General features: G+C 44.2%; 1 long non-coding RNA gene across 1 annotated transcript; it reads right to left on the reverse strand.

Annotated features, from left to right (window-relative positions):
• Positions 1-3,735: 3,735 nt before the first annotated feature.
• LOC120322553 lies at positions 3,736-15,416 on the reverse strand. The gene is made up of 4 exons (XR_005562328.1): positions 15,298-15,416; positions 8,685-8,819; positions 4,739-4,916; positions 3,736-3,812 (listed from the first exon to the last, which is right to left on the reverse strand). It is a non-coding gene; the product is annotated as an uncharacterized LOC120322553 (long non-coding RNA).
• Between the last annotated feature and the right edge of the window lie 1,050 nt (positions 15,417-16,466).

The following is a 16,466-nucleotide window of genomic DNA, read 5'->3' on the forward strand; positions in this document are numbered from 1 at the left end:
GCTCATTGTTGAACTGGCATTGGGGGTTGTACAGCTCAACCCTAATTCCATCTGAACTCCTGGTGTTATTATGTGTAACAAGCACTTTTACAGGACTCCAGCAAAGGGAAAATTATACAGAAGATGAGCATCACAAAATTTATAGTTCAAACCCCCTTTTCCTTTTGCAAAACAAGACGTGAAAAATATTGCCACAATATCTTTTAGATAGGTATTCAGCTTTGGCATGAAGTTGTGGGGAACAGGCTTCTAAACTGCAACTCTGTACAGTGGAAAAAATTTTAATTCTTCCATCTTTAAAATCCTGAAACCATCATGCAGTCTCTGCATGCATATCTCTGTGTTTAAATGGTTAAGGTTACAAAACCTCAGCTCTTTCTTTTCCAGTTCCCTCCACCTCTGGCAGATAAAACAGGGAGATAAGAAAGTTGTGGTGTTCTTTTGACCTTCTGCCAAAGGTAAGGACCACCTGTCGATCTGAATTTCCCTTGCAAATCTGCTGGAGCTGCACTACTGAAACTGCACTGCTGGTGCCTGCTTTATCTCTGATTAGCCATCATTTGGGATGACTGTTCAACTGATGGAGCAAATGACTGCACTGGGCTGGCATTTCCTACCTCCCCATCTCACTACTGTTTAGAATAATATCTCAATGCAGCTGAAATGCAGGTTTTTTTCTCCTCCCTCATCCAATCTCAGAAGAATAAGAAAGAAACTTTATACAAAGATTTATTTTATCTTATTGGAGAAGGATATAGTATATTGTGATGAACAATGCTAGGATTAAGTTCATCTCAAAGAAGTGTTTGTGCCTCAGGATACACCAACAATGCTCAGAAAGGATGTTTCTCTCCAAAAGGCACAATGCTGCCCGAGAATATAGTTTTAGTCTGGTGGCAGGATTTCTCAGGGGTTTCCTGAATAGCTGCCAAATGCAGCCCTAATGTTCTGCTGTCTGTATTAAATATCAGCTGGCATTCCCCAGTTTTCCCTGGGGATGGCTGGGCTGCGTTTCCTGTGGCAGACACAGCAATCCACGAGTCCTGTCTGCCCCTCTTTGCTCCCTGAGATCCCGTCACTGGGGTCAGGTTACTGCAGTGATTACAGGTATAACTTGTCAGCTCCTCTCTCCTTCTCTTTATTTCCTTCTTTCATTAGAATATAACAATTTAAAATGGATCTGATCTTTTGTTTACTGTGGTGTCCAACCCTTGCTGTGTGAGAGTGCTTAGGCAGGTCTGGCTATTCTGCTGCTCTCAGTAAGGTCAGCTTTACCCTTCTGCCAGAAACTTCATTCCCTCTTCATCCTTATCCCAGAAAACAAGCACTGGGAAAGCAGGTTGAAAGTCTGGGGTGCTTCAGATTAATTATCTGGTCCTATTTGGTTGGTACAGGCAAGTTGGCCAGCGTGGGAAGGTGTGCAAAAAGCTGTCATGAGCTGCCCTTTTGTTCTGCTCCAAAATGAACAATTTAGCCCTGCCTTGAACTCAGTGAAGATGATTCACAGCAGAACTTCCAAGAGCTGTATAAAATTAAAATACAATCTTAAACAGAAAGACATCAGAAAGCAGAGTGGGATCTGGCAAAATAAACCTGTATTTATCTGCCTGTGCTCATTTAAGCAGTAAAGCAGCAAATAGCAGGAATGCATCCCTCCTATTTCTTTTTTTTCCCAGGGGATGAAATAAGACTCGAAATGTGCAGGATTTTGTTGCACATTTTAGCTTTGTTGAGTGAACTCAGACCAGGATGATTCTTTTGAGCTATCTGTCCCTGGTCTCTCTTATTTGTGTGCACACAGCACCCGTCAGCCCAGAGAAGTGAACAGGTCCCTGTTGGGCTACAAATTAAAAAATTTAAAAGTGCTTCATTTCTCCTTGGTTTAAAAGTCATCTTCAAACTGTGAGAACGAATTACATGTGCCAAAAAGAGACCAAAAGAGCCAGAGCAGCTATTCCTCCTCCCACACACGCTGTTTCCCAGGTAGTTCAAGGCACTTGGATCAATATTTTGTGCTGAGAACTTTGGGAACAGCTGGCAAGGACTGATCCAAGGGGTCAAAAGCCCAGATACCACATTACTCCCATTTCCTCCTTGTACAGATGGGATATTCACCCACCATCATGCAGATCTATGGGCAAGAATGCTAAAAATAAATCAGATATTATTTAATAAAATTTAATAAAATTTAATAAATTTGGCTTCTACCTGTGCTGGTGTTTAATAGACATATTAATTTAGCAAAGGTTTGTCCTGCGGATTTTCATCAATTATTAGAAATATTCTCGTCATATAAAAATATGCAGATTATTTTGTTGGCCATATTTATGGTATTCAAATCTTTTCCTCTAGACTTTCATTCATTGGATTAAAATAAAATATTTTCTTTTTAAAACATGATATATCACACAAATTAACTATGGGGAATGCTTTTGGGGGGGGGGGGAAGCATTTCTGATGCTTTGAAATCACATGAACTGCATTTTGGTTAGTATGGCCTTGCCAGTCACCTTTTCTTCCAACTGTTTTATCAACAAAGTGAATCTGTTCAAACCACAAGTCCCTCAAGTTCAAACTAAAAATCTGTCAGATTTTTAACTCCCAATGACTGCAAATACACATTTGACTGAGAAGCCAATGAGCAACATCCTCTTTCAAAAAATGTCCTTGTACACTTAAAAAAAAGAAAGAAGAGTAGTTTACAGATTTCTGATTAATTAATTAAATAGGAGCTGGGAGCAATTTAAATAGAATCTCCATGGAAACTTGTGTTTCACGAGATAAGCCTTCGAAAGAAAAGAGCAACGACAGCTTAAGAAGAGAAAATGATCTTAACAGATATAACCTCCTGTAAAAATTCTGCAAGACAAAATGAATGAAACATTCCACTCAGAAAGCTGAAGGAAGCAGTTATTCTCCGTAAATATTTTGCCAGAACTGAAATATTTTTTAAAATAGGCTGAACCAGCAGTTTGTACATACGGTGGGGAAGAAAACCCCAAAACAACCTGCAACAGCCAGGTGAAAGCTGATTTTCTGAGGCGGTGAGAGGCCTTTAGTACACCACTCTGATTCCAGAAAGTCTCCTCTCAGAGCTGCATGAACACATTTAATGTACCCCAAGATAAAATCTGGATTTTGGGCACTGAGTGGCAGGAGTTGCGCTGGAGCCCTGCCCATCAGGTGCTCATGCTCAGCTCACAGAAAGGAGTAAACGCACGTAAACCTTGCAGATCCTGCTCTAACCGCCCACACACCCTGTCCCGCTGCAAAAGGGGATTCCACCTGCACAAAGCCTGGCTCTGGCAAGGCGCAGCCCAGTCTTCCCTTTGATGGATTACCAGGACAGTGCCCTTTCCATGCAGAAAACCCCTCCTCACCCTTGTTCTGGTGGCGCCACCTGAATATCGGAACATTATCAGCCTATTAGTGTTGTAAAAACGGTGTGTGCTGAGATGCATTCGAAGCTTGTCATTACAGATTCCCCTTTTTTAGTGTTTTCAACGGCAATAAAGATGACGATAATGGTGGCCGGTGCTTCCTCTCCCTTTGGGAAAATTCAGCCTGTCCCCAGAATTCTACTCCTTGTTGTATTCCCAACAGCTTCCCATGGAAGCTGTCCTTGGCTAGCTGGCCTCAGGCTTTGGGGTTTTTCTGGACAAAACCCAAAGCTCTCAGTACAGAGTAAAAAGTTCCCACTGTAAGAACTTACCCCACACTGCTGGTTTCCAGGACACACAGAAGAGGTAAAAGGGGGAGAATTCATGTGCATTGGGACTCAAATAAGGAACACAGCTCTTCAGGCACCCTCACTGCAAAAGGGGTAGGAAAAAAAAGCCTAATTAATTACAAGCCTTAATACACAGTCCTAATTTTGTAAGCAAATCACAGTCTGGGCATACACGAGACATAAATGTTCTGTTGGGAGATACCAGGTAGGAAATACACTGAATATCAGGAGTCATCTATGGTGTGATACACACTTATTCAGGAATAAAGCCTTTACTTGTGTCAAAATGAAAGTGCGAGAACACTACTACCAGCTAAGACATAAAATAACAAGACTAATTGAACCGATGTTAAAAATGAAATTTGGCTTTCCTGTTCAGGAAAATTTCCAAAAATAATCAAAATGCCAGATAAAAATATTGCTCGTGCAGGTCTCAGCTCACAATGCACACATGAACTGTGCTTCTGGAGTCCTAAAAATCGCCAGTGCCAGGTGTTTGAGGAAGATCTTGATAGTTATTTAAATCTAAGTTATCACAAATAGAAGGGAGCAGCACTTCACGGTTGCCAAAATATCACAGCAGCACAGCAAGATGATAACGTGGCTTTCAAACATTTTATTGGAAATAAATATTTACTTATTTAGAAGTGCAGTTCTTTGATCCATGTCTGCACAACTTTGTTTCATTTCTAGATTTTATTGTGACATAAGGTGGTCATTCTGAAACATAATATTAAGGAAGAAATTAAAGTGTAAAGAAGTGCCAGAGAATTCTCCAAACCTTTGGTGACTGTTCCACATCAGACACTGCCCATACTGTGAAATATTCTGGAATTATGAAAGGTAAGTTGATTCCCTCTGAGGCTGCAGAGATACACCATATTTTCCATCTATTGATGCACAGCCAGACAGAATCTCATCTTAGCAACTGGCCATGGGTTTGAAGTGACTCATAAAAGGAGCTACTTCTGATTTCTTAAAGAAAGAGAGAAGAATTTTATCCTGTACCACATTCTTCCTTGATTTCAAGAGTTAAAACTCCCTTGGCTCCACTCTCACAGCTGATCACAGATGATGGTGGATTTCTCTCATCTTTTTCTTCACTGAGGATTCAAAAGCCATTGAACTCGGGGCTACATTTAACAATTGCCACTGGGGTGAGGCTGAAGGACTTCAAACATAGTATCTGTGAATGAAATGTGATATCTTAATTATTGCAGCCCTCCACTATAAACTAGAAATAACCAGTGCAATTCTCTGTTAGTTACCTGATACTCCTCAGTAATTTTAGATCATTAGGAAAGATCCTCTTCCATTCCATCCAACAAGATTCAAGCAAGTAATGCTGGGCACAAAGTCTTACCAAATTATACTATAATAAAAGCAAGAGTCTTTTCTTACCTGGTTGTTTCTGAGAGTGTTAGAGACTTGCTAGCAAGACAGGAGGTACAACAGGGATTCTGAAAGCAAATTCTTGGGGATTGAATTCATTGCTTTGTCACAGTCTACAGGTTTGAATGTTGCTTTAGAGGATGATTTCCTTACAAAGGAGATAGTTGGAGCATTTTGATTTATGGATGTAGCATCATCCATGGATTCAGAGGCTACCAGATTCAGAACTTTAAACTTGGGCTTCTCTTGAGATCTCCTTAGGTGCTTTTATTGCTGTATTTCAGTTACCTTCAAATGCTTTAGAAACACCTATAAACTGAATTAACACCACCAGTTACCATTTTGTCTTTGATATGAGGGATATCTGGGGCAAATTTTAATTTCTTTCTCATTATGCCTGTATGTATATGAGCAAAAGAGAGAGCCCAAGAAGAAAAGCTCAGGAAAAGCCATTTACACGTGGCAGAAGCCCCACCTGTCTTCCTTCCACGGCCCTGAAAGCCCTTCCACAGAGCTTTTCCTATCACCTCACATTTTATCACTGCATCTTTGCCCTGGGGGAACGATCCAGCCAGTGCTGCAAAGGACTTGGAGAGCTGAGACAGAGACCTTGAACTGCACTTTGCATTCCCGAGTCAGTCCTGGCGCAGAACATCGGGCTGATGCGCTGGCGGTGATGATCGTTGCTAAGCGAAGGGAGCTGATCGCTGTCTTTTGTGCTGAAGTTTTCAGGATGTGTGGCCTCGCTGAATGGTCGGGAGGTCAGGAATGCATAGGTCACCCTGGTCAGAGCCAGGCCCCATTGAACGGGCACCTCTTCTGGCAGATGGAAAGGGGAAATTTGCTGTCATGGTCGTAGGCATCTGTAGCAGCAAGGAGTTCAAAGGGAGCACAGGGCTGCACACGGTCCCATCCCGGTCCCACACTTCCCCAACCTCACTTCTAAACATTTACCTCTCTAAAGTCTGCAGCAGAGGGATGTCTTGACTAAATACAACCTCAGCCCTGCCAAATTAGGTTTAACGTAAGGTCAGCCAAGAAATCATGTTGCAAGTGGGTGACACAGAGGAAGGCAGCAAATTCATCTAGTTAGTGAGCTGCTGGCTCTTTGGCTTTACTTGTTTCACCAGATCTCCCACTCCTTTCACACTTCACAGAAGTGTGATTGTGCAGAAGACAGCCACAGAAGATGGCTGAGCCAATCTACAGACCTGCTGGGGCTGTATCCCAACATCTCTGCTCCTATTCTCTGTCACATCACCTGTGCTTATTATAATGCTCATGTTCAGAGAACAGTTCAGTTCAGGAAACTGCTTTTGGTGCATTAGTTTTGTACCAAAGGCAGCCCCCAGAGGGTCAGTAAATGACAGCACTGCAGAGCCATAGGCACAGAAGGGTATAAGGATCAAGACCTCCTCTTACATCGGGGACGAGAGTTTAAACTGTACTTGCACCCTCTTAAAATGCTTGGGGCAGGAACTCTGAGCATGAGAGAGCTGTCTGAGCTCAGAAGGGCTTCCCTTGCTCAGGCTAAGAAATGAGGGCTGACCCACTTCAGGATGTTTCCTTTCCGCTTGTACAGCTCTGGGAAATAGGACAGACGAACATGCACAGGGATCAATAATAGTCAAGTGCTACAGTGAGTCCATTAGGATCAGCCCATCCATCAGGATTTCAAGAGCTCTTTCCATGCCTGGCTGTAGCCTGGGGCTTGGCTGAGAAGGAATGTGGCATCCACCCCAGCTTCTGACTGGCGTGTTCAGGAGAGACAGCTCTTGGCAAAAGTTTCCAAGGCCGGTTCTTCACAGCACTCCTTGTTACTGGGATGCTGCAGTGCTTCAGGATCAGTGTCCTACAGCAAAACATAGGCCAAAAATACAAAAAAACCAGCACAGAACTGTAGTCCTTCTGCCCTTCGTAGCAAACGAAGTACACAGGGGGTTCCTGGAGCACAAGAGGCAAATTTGTTTTGGGGGGAACTGCTGAGTTCAGCACATGAGGACTCCAGCTATGATCTGCTCAATCTCATTAAGATCTTGAAGGCTCACCTATGGGAAACCTATGAATACTTCAGAAAGGAGCCCTGTAGGAAGTCACCATCTGCACAAGTCTCCCAAGGTGATGGATTACTCCAGCATTTCACCTCCCACGATTTTTGCAAGCATCTCCGGTGACTTTGGGTGTGATATTGCAAGACAGAATCAGACAATTCCTTTCCTTCAGGGCTACATTTCCGTGGCAGTTTGGGGGAGTCATTCATTTCACAGGTTTATACGTGTGTGCACACACTTATTTGGGGGCAGGGTGTGACCTACATTGCCTGTCCTGCTGTTTCCAGCTTAATGGGAATAACCACAGTCTTTTTCTCTCACAAACTGGGATCTTTTGCATGGGCAGTGGTTGTAAAGAATACAGGTAATGAAGAATCTGTTCTACTACTGGGTGAGTTATTTCATTGATCTTCACTATTAAAGAGGTGCAATACTGGATGAGCATTTCTCACTTCAAGACTTAGGTCTGATCAACTCCAAAGTAATGGGCAGATGGGGAAATATCACAGAGAACGGGGCTTTTTGGTTTGTTTTAGAGGGAAATGATGCCAGAAATAGAATCTATAACACTGTAGCTGTAATAAGCTTCACAGTTGAAAAAAAAAAAATTAAACCTAAGCACACACATTTTTAATGCTAACTATTAGGGCAAGCAAAATAATTGCACCAGTGTTACCAAAACTTCTACAAATTACATGTGACCAGTTTTCTTCTTGCTCAGCATGCTGAAACACAGCAGGACAACAGCAGGAAAGAAAGGCAGGCACACATGTGCTGTCTTCTAGAAGACTGTTCCCAGGGAAATCCACGGAGTTAGTGATTCCTGCAAAGTCAGAGTTCAGAATAAAGTAGGAAGACTGTGCTCATCGGAACAACAATCTGTATTTGTGCAAATTATAAGATGGGGCTGTGGGGGTGGAAGATAAATAGGTTAATCTGTTGTAAACTGATTTTGACCCTGAAGGTGATCACAGGTACACAGCATTACGGCACTTTAAACTGTTTTATGCAAAGCTCAAAAAAGACCCAGCAACAAACAAAGCTTTTTTTGTGTTTGCTAAACAAAGCATGAAAGAACAGTGACAAAAGTAGGAGGAGCCGAGTTTGTCCGGACAAAGCCGGGAGGAGGAGCCCTCATGCAATGGAAATGCAGTTCAGTGGTCCCGGATTGATATGCTCATCCTTTAAACCCCCAGGGCTGGGAGATCACAGGGCCTGAAAGTCCATCAAAGAGCACTTCTCTGCATTGATCCAGTCTGGAGCGGAAGGCTGGTGGGGGTCTGCTGCTCCGTATAAGACTGCCTCCGAAGATAATCAGCTTTTCTTCTTGGAAATTGGGGAATCCCAAACATCAATAAAGTGTTGTTTCAAGCAAAACATCGGTCTAAACCTACAGCATGTGTGTGTCTGTTTTGTGGCGTTGTGTTTTTTAAAGAAGGGGGGGAAAAAAAGAAAAAAAAAGAAAAAAAAAAAAGGAAAAACCCGAATATGTAGGAGGGTAAATATTTTACCTCGAAAGCATACTCTTAATGCATGAGCTGTTCTTTCCAACTTGTCCACAGCAGAATCTCCAGCAGGGGTCTTTAAAGCAGGCTGACAAACTTTCCCGGATATCTGGATGCTCAAGGAGCACAGCAGCACCTGACCTAAAAAGACAATTAAAAAAAAAAAAAAAAGTTTAAAATTCACGATGTTTTTGACTCTCACAGACACTCGTTAGGTTCCCACGAGCTGCAGGCAGTTACAGTTCATTGCAGCTGCTTAGTTTCAAGCACTTTCGGTCTGACAGAAGGGAAACTGGAAGCCTGGGGAACATTTAGCCCTGACAACGCCGTGACAGCCTCCCGGCCGCGTTATCTTCAGCCTCCAGGTGATCAGCCGGGGCTGGGGAACCCCTGAGCCACCTCTCACAGCTCAGCGTTCGGTTGGCTCAAATTATAGATAGAAAGGGCTGAACACGCATAAAACAGGGGTGGGAGGGAAATCGGGCAATCCAGCACTCTGTGGTGTAACCAGAGACTGAAAGTCATTAATCAACCATTCGTTTGAGGCTGGAAACTGTTAGGATATTTTATTTATTCAAGGGGAGCTGTGTTGAGCAAACAGAGGATGATACAAGCTTTTCCATCACAGCATGGGCAATGTGACTCGATAAAACTTCGGAATATTTTAATATCATTAAACAGCTGCATTTGGCTAAAAGAAATCAAGCGGTTGAACAAATCCCTGTACCCTGGAGATCCTGATAATTACAAAACAATCTATAATGTCCTGTTTGAAGCTATTTCAGGTGATCACAACTGTTGCAGAGAATTGGATTAAAATTCCCTCTGAGCATTACCTTTCTGTGAGTATAACAGGGAGGAGAAAGAGCAGCAACTCAGTTGCTTGTGAATAGACCATTCCATGATTTTTGAAATAAGAAAGGGTTGCAAAGGACGTGATTTCTTCCAAAACACTCAGCCCTGGTGTAGGGGTGGTGTTACTGGGATTAACAGGCCACCAATCTCAGGGCTTTGGAAATCAGACACACACAGAGTACATTGCTGAGCACTTTTCAACCAAATTCTGTGTGAGATGACAAATCCCTGGTGTGTTAGAGTTCAAAAAAACCAATAGTATAGATCAGACCTCTCTCTTGCCCTCAAAATACAGTTGTTGACCATTTCCCTTTCACTTTCCTCCCCTCCTGTCCCCCCAAAAAATCACACTACTGAGAATTAGAGAAGTAAGAGTTTCTCTTTCTGTCATATACACACAGCCTAGTTCTTAAATGCTTTTTAAGAATATTTTTTGTTGAAGATACCTTATTTTACACAGGTAGAGAGTTGACTAGCCAACATTATAAATTATTTTTATTACCTCAGTATCTACAGCCAGAAAGTTTACAGATCTAATCAGTATGAATAGGAAAAAATAGCTTCTGCCTCAAGAGGTTGGCAATCTGTGATTTCTGTTACAAAGAGAGTTTTAAAAGTAGAATTTGGCCATTTAATTCATACTGATTTCTGCAGTGCAGACACAGTCCCTTATGTAGCAGTGGCAAACTAAACTGGGAAATTTAAAAGAAAAATTAATTTTTGAAAATCATTCTTGTTCTGGTATAATCACATCCACGTAGCTGACAATGTGATACAAAATCGCTCTGCAGGCAAGGATATGGAAAAGATGGAAAAGGTTGCTGCTCCTCTGTCTGCCCCCGAGCATCTCTGCAGCACCATCTGCCAAAGGTCATCACCCCCTGAGCCCTCACAGCACCACTCACGTTTGCTCCAGTCAGAACAAGCCAGGTTCACTTGGACAGTTCAGCAGTCCCAGGTTTGCTCAACCTAAAGCCTCACTGGTGAATGAGAGCAGTGGGAACCTCTGGAAAGTTATAAAAGCCTGGGAGCAGCTCGTGCCAGCACAGCTGAACGGAGAGAGAGACTCACTGAACCCCGGGGAAACCAGAGAGATGGGTGGGGAGGGCTCCCTAAAGCACCAACACATCCCTACAGAGCCAGGGAGGCTGGGTGGATGGAAAACCAAGCCATGAACGAGGAAGGCAAACATCAGCCATTCCTGGAGTTTCCCTCTCAGACCGTTTTCTTCCAGCAAGTTTAGAGCCATGGGCTCAGGACAGGGAACCACGGGGATGGTTCTCCAGCTTGGCACGGGGAGGGCATTGCACACCCAAGGACCTGTGAGAAAGACAATGGCAGAGCACCGGGATAAACTGAGCTTACAGAGGGTGAGAGAAGGTGGGGCATCAACTGCTTACAGGGGAGGATCTGGAAAGGAGTCTGATGAAAGTCATTAGAACAGTGGTTTACATCGAGAATTTTGGGTTCCTGATAATCGGTGCAGAAAATCAAAGCAAGACATATTGCAGGGTGAAGGCACTAACAGAAACTACTCCCCAAAAGTTTTAAATGAAAAGAAATGCTGAAGGAAATGAAAAAAAACCTCAAGGATTAATGCAAAGGATGTACAATGTCCAACACAGCGAGCTCAGTTCTGAAATGAACTCAGTGTGAATTAGTGTGCATATATGCAGAAGTACTTAAAGGTGTCAGGAGGCAGCAATAAAGAGAGATATTTGATAGTCCCCCACAGAAGGAAATTTTCTTGATGGGAAAAACCAAATCAAGACACTTGCAGCCATAATAGGAACATGAAAAATGGTCACAACTGGCACAGTTGCTTCAGCTTTCATTAGACAATTATCATGGCTGAGGATTTATTTGGAGCAGCAGACAGCATGGCAGGCAGCAGGCGATCCTTTTGTTTAGCACAGCACTGGAGTTTGGGTTCCTGCAGCAAGAGAGCAGATTTCCCTTCTTGTCTAGGGCTGCAAAGGGAACCGGCTGCATCTGTAATCAGAGAAAACCCCTCAGTACAGGTGATGCCTCCCAGGAGCATTTTTGGCTCATTAGGTCCTGCACCGTTCTCACCGTTTGCAGAACAAAACAAGTGCTTGCTTGTGTTTATCACTTCTGACAAAGAATTCTGTTAAACTCTCACTGCTCCTTACAGCAAAGCTCTGAAAAGAGGAGCAGGAACCAAATTGTTCATAGTCTTGGGAGGTTTTCTTCAACAATTTTCCAATTTGCTGATTCACTGTGGTATCAAGTGGGGGCTGGATGCTTTGGTTCCCATCTGTAAAGCTCACAGCCTTACAAAGCAGGCCTAGCAGGCTCAGACTTCAGCACTATTGACTGCCCTGGGCTTTCCATCGGGCTGCTGTCATCAATCTCCACATTTTCTCTGAGGGGGCACTGCCCAGCTGTGGGCAGCACAACAAGGGAGAGGTGAAGATATCAAGAATTATAAGACAGTGGCTACGGGGAAGAGGAAACCGAAGGGATACAAACACTGTCCCGTTTAAGTGCGAGTAAAAGCGAAAGTACCAAATATTTTTCTAAATAAAAAGTTTTTAAGTAGGCAAATCAAAACTGCCATGCCCACAGCTGGACAGAAATGGGTGTGCTGCTAGTCTTTTAATGACACTAGAATATTAAGTTCTGACTGAGAGCAGCCCCAAATTTGCAGGTTTACCCCTTGGCTGAACATGCATCCAGCATCCCATCTCCTTTGCAGCACTTTAGGTATTCATGAAGCCCGCAGTGTGAAGTACTTTTCATTTTTGCTGTGCTTGGTAAATTAGCCAGCAAAGGCAGGGAGTAGACAATAACAGTAGATTCCAGTTGGATGACTGGGTTTGATTTGCTGCATCTTCCAGTGTTTTGATCATTTGGGCCGAGGGTGGGTCGCACACAGTTTGGGGGCTGGCAAAGCGGGGTTTAATAAGTCTCCTGTAAAACCCAGCGTGTCTGCAAACAGCCCCCAGGATTAGGCTCCGCTCGCTTAGTTTGGGCCTTGGTGCAGCCAACCCGAATAATCAAAGGGAGGAACAAAAGTTGTGAATCCCCTCGGTGCACTGCTTCATTAGGATCTCCTTACAAAAAAGGAAAATGGGGCTCGTCTGATCAGCCAGATTTTATGGCATCTGATTAGACCACCATTTTCTCAGCAGGTCCCCTTTCTTTAAACTGTTGACTATGGATGGCCTGCTGAATAGGATGAACTTTGGACCGCTAAATTGCAGCATTATGGTTATTTAGTGTAATTTATGAAAAAGAGAGAAGTCATGATCACCTACTTCATATTGCTAATGATATCTCCATTTATCAGAACAGCTATGAGTTTGGATCCTCATTTTTGCCTCACAGTCACAGAACACTGTCCAATTAGATACCAAAAAATTATTTCTTCGAGTGGGGCTACATGAATACTAAATTAGGATTTAATAGTCCTTACATAATCATTTATTACTGTTGACTGTTTGCTGCCTTTCATTAAGTCCCACATCACCTCAACGTGTTTACTTCAAAGTTTCCTATTCATTCTGTATTTTCTATTTGCATTTTACCATGACTAATCTAAGAAGAAAGATAAAGGGAAAAAAATCTGAGCTTGATTTTTCTGTTCTGCAATGTTTCATCTAAACAGCAATTAAACCCATAACAAATTAGAAAGATGCTACGAGAACTAAATTACAGTGATTTCAGCGTGAAAGTGCCCTTACCCTGGATGAAAAGAGGGAGATTTCCAATTACAGAAATTATCACTTTGTCTTTTTTTTCCCCCCAACAAATAAGACTGCCAAACACTTTCCATAGAGGCAAATTTCTAAATTGCTGATTATTACAGGTAATGATCTATTCACTGTGTCAGCTTCCTAGCCTTCCTTAGAAGCTGGAGTTATGCAAGTTAACAATGAGCTATCAGGGAGGGGAGGAACAACGGCAGTAGGTGATGCTACCAGGCATCAATCCACCCGGGGCATTAGGCTGCAAGAAGCTTGGGCAGACTTAGCACACTGCCCTGGGCAGAGCAGAGGGGATCACAGGCTCCAGCAGAACATCCTGGGCAAGGAGTGTGAGATTCCTGTCACAGCTCAGCCCGGAGCCGGATTCGGAATCCAGCCTCAGGAAACACATTTTTTCTTGCCACTGGTTAATAAATGGCCATGGTGGTGTTGTTCTGGAATGTCTAGGAAGCAAATGCCCAATAACTATTTCAGCACTACTTCCGGGGTGACAGTGCAAACGCTCCTGGTTTGAATCCACTTTGGAGCAGTGAATCTCCTTTGTCAGCTTCCTTCTGCAGTCGAGCCTCCACATGGTTTAAGTGGTGCCTTCTCTGCAGATTTTTCTGCTGTCAAAACCTCACTAAGCAAAGTTTTTACACAGATACTCTCCAAGAGTCAGCAGCTTTCTCCACAGCCCTCAGCAGGAGCTATTTGCTCTCCAGAATATTTTGGTAGCGTGCTGACTATCTCTGCCAGAGAACAGCAGGATTTTCCTGCGGGTCAGAGTCCATCCTGGCTGCCACAGAGACCTTGAAATCAGTGTAGGCTGATAAATGCTCTGAATCTTTGGAATTCGATTGTTAGAATCAAACAGTAGCAGATCCTGTGAAGCACCTCTGGAGCACACTCAGGTTGGGTGCAGAGGAAAGGAGCAACAAGTGAGGCAATGTCTGTCAACCCTGCACCACAACACAGCCCCTCAGAGGCACTGCATTACACTGGACTGAGACCTGGAACAACTGAGAACTTCCATTTCCCATGCCAGTTTCTATTTTTCAGTCTTCAAGGGAAAGCCTGCTGCAGCAATATTCCCAGGGAAAGACTTTTTTCTTCTTACATTTTGGGCCCATGAAGCCATTAGTTGTCAACCAGCTTTTCAAGTTATCAGCACAAAATAGTCGTGTTCTTTGTACCCAGGAGAGGTCCTAATTCACCCTCCTTCTTTCTCTGCACATGTTGTTCAGGCAGATTCTCCAGATAAACGCTGGGAAGCTCTGCACAGGGTAACACTGCATGATGACAAGTCTCCAGTGTTACTCCCTGTAACAGATACATCATTTATCCACGGTCAACAAATGCCTGTCTTGTACAAAATGGCTGTTGGTTACCAGAGTCAACCAGGGGTTTTCTCGAGCACCAAATGCAGCTTTCTAACTGGCTCTGATGCCTCCCATTTGCAGCGTGCTCAGCAATAACAAGTAGAAGGGAGGAAGGCAGAAAAAAGCCACTAGTTCAGCTGTCAGTGTATATGAGAGTCCACAGGTGTCACCAAGGGTGAAGACACAGTGGCAGCCATTTGACTGCGTTGCCTCCATGGAAAAACAATTTACAGCAGAGGCAGAATTTGCTAAATTGTGCCAGTCCCTCACCAGAATTCATCAGCTCCCGGGATGTGGTGTCTGTGAACAAAAGATCCCCCGGGTAGGTAAGTAGACAGAAATCAAGAACAACCCTTGGGCAAGATGAGCAGGCAGCACACACAGACCTTCACACCTCCTGCACATGACAGGAGATAGGGCTCTGCCAAACCTCCCCAAGCCTCCTGTCATGACAATATTTGTGTATTGGTTCTTAAAGACCAGCATTGCTCTGGCTACAGAGCGGAGAAAATTTTCTAAAAGCCTTCTGTTGAACCTTCTATTGGTTTTTGTGGAAGAAATCTTCCATCTCGGTAATTACCTTTTGGGGTTTCACTGGTAGAGCGCTCAGCAAGCTGAGCAGCCCCTCTGAAGGAGCTCAGCAGGAGAAAGATGGTAGTGGGGGTGATGTACCTTACAAGGCTGAGGTTGAAAAGCAAGCAAGGTCTACAGGCAGTTCATTCTCTGGGTGTGCTGGGTTCGGCTGGAGGAGAGTTAATTTTCTTCATAGCAGCTGTTACGGGGCTGGGTTTTGACTTCGTGCTGAAAAACACAAACACCAGGATGTTTTAGTTATCACTGAGCAGGGCTTACCCAAAGCCAAGCCCTTTTCTGCTCTTCACCCCACCCCACCAGCGAGGGGGCTGTGGGGGCACAAGGAGCTGGGAGGGGACACAGCCAGGACAGCTGACCCCAACTGACCCAAGGGATATCCCAGACATACAGGAGCATGTTCAGCACACAGAGCTGGGGGAGAGGGAACAGGGGGCATTTGGAGTGGTGGTGTTTGTCTTCCCAAGTCACCATTACAGGTGATGGAGCCCCGCCCTCCTGGGACACCGGCCTGCCCATGGGAAGCAGTGGGTGAATTCCTGGGTTTGCTTTGCTTGCACTCACAGCTTTTGTTTTACTTATTAAACTGTCTTTATCTCGACCCATGAGCTCTTTCACTGTCATTCTTCTGATTCTCTCCCCCCTCCCACCCAGGGACAGCGAGCGAGCAGCTGCCAGGGGCTGAGTTGCCAGCCAGTGTTAAACCACAACACTGGGAAGGAGTTTTTCAGGAACCAGGCTAAATCATAGAATTATAGAATCAGCTGGGTTGGAAAGGACCTCCAAGATCATCAAGTCCAACCCCTGACCCACTACCGCTTGGTTACTAGACCGTGGCACTGATGCCACATCCAGTCTCATCTTAAAAACCTCCAGGGATGGAGAATCCACCACTTCCCTGGGCAGCCCATTCCAATGGCTGAGCACCCTCTCTGCAAAGAAATTCTTTCTAGTGTCTAACCTAAACCTCCCCTTGCACAGCTTCAGACCCAGCCCTCTTGTCTTGCTGATAGCTGCCTGGGAGAAGAGACCAACCCCCACCTGGCTCCCCCCTCCTGTCAGGGAGTTGCAGAGAGTGAGGAGGTCTCACCTGAGCCTCCTCTTCTCCAGGCTGAGCCCCCCCAGCTCCCTCAGCCTCTCCTCATAGGAGAATAAAAGCATGATTGTTCTTGGATAACTTCTATTGCTCTAGGAATCATAACAGTATCACCAGACAAACCTTGGAGACAGAAACATAAACAGCAACTTTC

This window comes from Pipra filicauda, unplaced genomic scaffold, assembly GCF_003945595.2.
Source record: "Pipra filicauda isolate LSUMZ 115617 unplaced genomic scaffold, ASM394559v2 scaffold9_size5747161_pilon, whole genome shotgun sequence".
In the NCBI taxonomy this organism is placed as follows: Eukaryota; Metazoa; Chordata; class Aves; order Passeriformes; family Pipridae; genus Pipra; species Pipra filicauda.